This window comes from Adiantum capillus-veneris, chromosome 12 (genome assembly GCF_014529385.1).
Source record: "Adiantum capillus-veneris isolate H3 chromosome 12, ASM1452938v2, whole genome shotgun sequence".
Classification (NCBI taxonomy): Eukaryota; Viridiplantae; Streptophyta; class Polypodiopsida; order Polypodiales; family Pteridaceae; genus Adiantum; species Adiantum capillus-veneris.
In genome coordinates this window covers 122,622,633-122,628,788 of record NC_140942.1, presented here as the reverse complement: position 1 = coordinate 122,628,788, position 6,156 = coordinate 122,622,633, and positions in this window count along the sequence as shown.

Genomic DNA, 6,156 nt, shown 5'->3' with positions numbered 1-6,156 from the left:
TCCACATTGCTATTAATGACTACTAACTTTCACCAAGTGTAACTTGGTGCCTACAACTCCGATTAGAAAACTATCACTTTTGACTGGCTTCATATACCTCACATCACCCCTGCCAATATTTCCAAGCTTGAAAAAACACACAACGGCATGCTTACCAAGTTAGTAAAAAAGATGCAATATTGACCCCCCAACAGAAGTTTATTTGCTCGTAACTTGACCATCTATACTCCAGTTGTAGATTTGAAAAGACCGGCATGCTCCATAAATTGATTACATCAATCCTATCAACTCACATATACCTCAACCAACATGATCCACTTGTCCATCTTGGTGGGGATCAGCAAATAAAGTTTTTCTTTACACTACCATTCTTGAGCTATACACCTCTAATTGACATGTTGTTTGGACCAGCCCATATAGCACCTTGAAAACCATCTTTTGCATTGTCCTCTCTGCACTTTGGACACTTTGAAAAACCACTTTTAGAGGCCTCATAGCATAGATCCTTGGGCAAAAAACTGAAGGAGTACGAGCGGAAGTGCGACGCGAGAGAGAGTGCGAGAAGAAGAGCACGACGATATGGTGAACTCGCTCTACTGTAATGTGTAGAGCATAGTGAGTTCTTATTAGGTTTTTACAAAAGAACATGTGTACATACCTGGCGGCCCGCCCACTTACCTGGGCGACCACATTGGGCTTTATACCCCAACAACCTCCCACTTAAAGTCCAATGTGGTACTTTAAGTGTGAGAGAAGCTACTATACAAGCTAATATACAAGAGATGTAGAGAAGTGATGTACTACCCTACACCTAACTGCTTGCGAAAATGCGCAAATCTCCCTGAGGGAAGTCCTTTTATAAGTAGATCAGCAAGATTTTCTGTGGTGTGAACTTTGACAAGCTGAAGTTGCTTATCCTCGAGCATTTCCCTGATGAAATGATACTTCACATCCACATGCTTTGTCTTTGAGTGATAAACTGGATTGTGAGCCAATTGTATAGCACTTTGACTATCACAATATAACACAGGCATCTCTTCTTTGATTCCCAAATCTGTTACTAGTCGATTAAGCCAAATTGATTCTTTGCATGCCTCTGATGCTGCAACATATTCAGCCTCTGTAGTAGACTGAGTAACACAATCTTGTAATCTAGAACGCCATGATACTGCTCCACCAGCCAATGTAAAGACATACCCTGACGTAGACCTTCGGTTGTCTAAGTCACCTGCATAATCTGAGTCTGTAAAACCCTTTACACTTATCTCCTGACTCCCATAGCATATACGCATACTCTTTGTATCTTTCAGGTATCTCAATATTTTTTTCACTGCCTCCCAATGTTTCTTGCCTGGATTTGACATGTATCGACTTACTACTCCCACTGCAAATGCAATTTCTGGGCGAGTATCATTGCATACATCAAACTACCCACTGCAGACGCATATGGAATCTTATCCATTTCAGCCTGTTCTTCCTCAGACACAGGACAATCTTGTTTGCTAAGTTTCACATATGGTGGCAATGGAACACTCAATGCCTTTCCCTTCTCCATATTGAAACGTTGCAAAACCTTGTCAATATACTTTGTTTGAGATAACCAAATCAACTTCTTTGATCTGTCTCTCTCAATGCGCATACCAAGTATATGAATTGCCTCACCCATGTCTTTCATGTCAAATGATTTTGCCATGTTTGACTTCAAAGCTGAAATTTCTTCCAAGTGCTTGCCAGCAATCAACATGTCATCCACATACAAAATAAGGATCAGCCAACTGCCATCCTTAGCCTTCTTTGTATATAGACAGTGATCGAACTCACTACGTTTGTAGCCTTGAGAAAGCATAAACTTGTGGAATTTATGGTACCATGCCCTCGGTGATTGTTTTAAGCCATAAAGACTCTTTAACAACTGGCATACCCAATCTTCCCTGTCTTTCTCAACAAACCCTTCTGGCTGCTGCATGTAAATTTCCACATCTAAATCACCATGCAAGAACACTGTCTTGACATCCATTTGGTGCAACACCAAATCTAATATGGCAACCAATGCAAGAAGCATCTCAATGTAGTCATCTTGACCATCGGAGAGAAGACTTCATCAAAGTCAATGCCTTGTTCTTGCTTAAAGCCCTTGGCAACAAGCCTTGCTTTGTACTTTGGCTGACTATCATGAGCGGTGATCTTATACCTGTAAACCCATTTACAGGGTAGAGCCTTTTTGCCCCGTGGTAATTTAACTAGCTTCCATGTCTGGTTTTTATGCAGAGCTGTCATCTCTGACTGCATGGCCAATTGCCAATTCCCGGAGTCCTTCATTTGCACTGCTTCCTTGTAACATGAAGGCTCATTGCAATCAGTCAACATGACATAGTTCATAGATGGAACAAACCTAGCAGGAGGTCGCGTGACACGTCCAAATCTACGCACAATAGGTGGCTCAGGCTCAGCCACAACATGTGGTTCCACTCTATCCTGTCCTTGCTCCTCTTGAGCCCTAACATTTTGTCTTGCACGTGCAGGTCCATCTTCTTGGAAGACAACTCTTCTAATCTCCTCAACCCTCTCTGGTTTAGAATGATATTTGGATTCATTAAAGTGAACATCATTGCTGCAGACAACCTTTCTGGATTCGGGATCCCAAAGTCTGTACCCCATCTCACCAGAATTACCATAGCCTAGAAAGATGCACTTTCTACTCTTTGGCTCAAGTTTGTTCCTAAATTCCTTTGGAACGTGACTATATGCCTCACAGCCAAAGACTCTGAGATGCTTGTATGAAGGTATTTTGTCTGACAATACCATCTCTGGCACTGAATCCTTCTGCAAAACCTTGCTAGGAGATCTATTTACAAGATGAACAGCTGTTGATACAGCTTCAGCCCAAAACCCATTTGGCAGCTGTGCATTAGACAACATACTTCTGACCTTCTCTTGTATGGTCCTATTCATCCTCTCAGCAACACCATTTTGAGGAGGATTGTAAGGAGCAGTAAGTTCACGTTTTATACCTTTTGACTCACAAAAGTCCTGAAAGGCCTTTGAAACATACTCTCCACCATTGTCAATGCGTAAGCATTTAAGCTTCTTGCCACTCTGATTCTTTACAAGTGTCACAAATGTTTTGAAAGCACTAAATGCTTCATCCTTGTGATTGAGAAAGTAAACCCATACTTTCCTCGAGTAATCATCTATAAATGTCATAAATTAAGAATCTCCCCCTAGAGATAGGTTAGGCATAGGTCCACACAAATCACTATGAACAAGTGCCAACTGTGTATCTCTTCTACTGCTTCTATGCTTATGTGGATGCTGTGTTTGCTTACCATACAGACATTGTTCACAGAATTCAAAATCATTAAATGAAAAGCCAAGCAAATAACCAGAACGAGACAAGATTTCCATTCCCTTCTTGGACATATGCCCTAACCGGCTATGCCACAAAGAAACGTTCGGCTGCTTGGTTACATTGATTACATTTTTAGAGACATTTGATACATAAATCATGTAAAGTCCTCCAGACTTTACTCCATGTGCTACTGTCATAGAACCCTTGGATATCTTCCACATATTATGTCCAAAAGTGGTTACGTAGCCAGCATCATCAAGTAAACCTGTGCTGATCAACCTCTTTGTAATTGCGGGAACATGTCTCACATTCTTCAGCATGAAAGAAGAGCCATTCTGAAACTTCAATTGAACATCTCCAACACCTAAGATCTCACATGTCTGCCCATTTCCTAGCCAAACATGATCTTTAGTGGTCACATAAGAGGTAAACCACTCCTTGTTTGGAGACACATGAAGTGATGCCTCTGAGTCTATAATCCAGTCACTCAGTGCATTTCCATTAGATGCTGTAAGAAGAGCTGAGTCCATTGTATTTTTCAAGAAGTAGATATCTCCTGACACTAGACTATCATCCTCTACAACAGTGTTTGTCACATTTATTTCTTGAATATTCACTGAGGACTTGTTCTTCTCACCATGGTCTTCAACTTTCTCTTTGCCTTTTTCTGCTTTCCATTCTCTGCAGTCTCTTTTCATGTGACCCTTCTTGCCACAATGGTAGCATTCTATGTCACTCTTGCCTTTAGCACTCCGGGACTTGCTACGAGACTGATTCCTCTTTCCACCTTTGTACTTTTCTTTGGTCCTTCCCCTGACAACTAAGGCCGTTCCTTTGCCTTTGTCCATTGTGTTTCTATTGGTTTCTTCAGTAAGAAGACTTCCTTCTACACCTGCTATGTTCAAACCATCTGGAGGTGCAGAATACTCAAAGCTGTGCGAAAAGTGTCCCATATTTCCGGCAATGTGATCAACAGGAACATAGCTCTAACAGGTTCATCAAACTTGACACCTTGAGCTGACAACTGACTATAGATTGTGTTCAATTCATTCAGATGATTGGACATAGGTGTCCCTTCTTTCATCTTCAAGTCAACAAGCTTCTTAAGCCAGTATACCTGTGAAGCTGCACTTTGGTTCTCATAAAGATCACTCAGATTTAACCATGCTTGATAAGCCGACATCTCGTCTGCTACATTGAAGTAAACGCTTTCTGCCAAAGTCAGCATAATGGTAGAAAGTGCCAATTCATCCATTTCGCTCCATTCATCTTCGTCCATATCTTCTGGTTTTATCCCCTTGAGCTTTATAGGTTTTATCTGCTTCTTTTGTACCAACACGTGCCAAATCTGCTGCTTCCACAATGGGAAATTGGTTCCATCCAGCTTCTTGATATTGTAAAGAGCAGTGTCCTGTGATCCAGCCATAGCTACGCTTCACAGTGGTTTACTTTCCTGGGAAAAATTCGGTAGAGTTTCCCCTGTAAACTGACCTCTGAACCAATATCAACCTGTCAAATGAACCAAGAAAGCTTCAGATTCTGCATAAATTTCGGTAGAGTCTCCTTTGTAAAATGGCTCTAGTGTACTAAAAAACAGACCAAAAAACAGCTCAAAAAACACTGTCTCTCTGACACTGTAAGCTGCGGGTAAACCTGTCTTGCACCTGTACTGTCTGTCACTGTCCTGTAAGCATAGACTGTGACAATGCCTCAACGACAGTAAAGCAAAGATGCAATCCCAACTGTCTAACTCACAGTCAATACATCCTAGCTGCCTATCTAAGGGTGCTCGAGGGATCGCTCCAAGACCTGTATCACCGAAAGGATCTCAACATTCGAGAATCCCCCAGCTCAATAAAAACTCACTCGACCCTCAACAAAGGCTACAGTAAATTTGACAGTACATAGACTTCCCACAAAGTCATACATCCACAAATTTCCCACTGTATGTTGTAACCGCTGCGGCGGTTGTTTGCTGTGTGACTCACAGCCAGCAAACCCTCAACAAACATACATCATCTCTGACAATACATCGCATGTGGAAGTACCTGCAATGTGAGGATGAAATCTGGAATATCAAGCAGCAAACACAAGCTACCTGATGAACTAGTGGCTGTCGCCTACAGTCTGTGTGTAGATGCACCCGTGTCGTATGTGACACGCCTCCAAGAACTGTGAGCCATCCTTCGATGTGTAGACAGCCACAAATCAACACTCTGGGAGTGTCGATATCCTCAGCACCTGCAGTCGTAGGCCGAAAACCCCAAATTTGTAGAGTCGGATCTGCACCCGTCGAGACCACGTAGTCGAAAATGGCCTGCGCAAACCCTTTGTCGAAGCCGAACGGTGGCCGAGATGACCTCAGAATGAAATTCTGACAACACCAAGCCCTTTGGGCTTGCCCACGAGATTTGGGGCCGTGTCTTCGCCTGTCGAATTTCACTCCAATCTAAGCTGGTGACTCTAGCCTCCTGCAGTGCTGCCTTGAGCCTCGATCTGAGCTCTGATACCAGTTGAAGGAGTATGAGCGGAAGTGCGACGCGAGAGAGAGTGCGAGAAGAAGAGCACGAAGATATGGTGAACTCGCTCTACTGTAATGTGTAGAGCATAGTGAGTTCTTATTAGGTTTTTACAAAAGAACATGCGTACATACTTGGCGACCCGCCCACTTACCTGGGCGACCACATTGGGCTTTATACCCCAACAAAAACCTCAAAAGACATACACATATGCATCGCATCTATTTGTCCTTGACCTTCATACATGCGCTTGCATTTGAGTATGTACCTATGGATACCCATGGATCT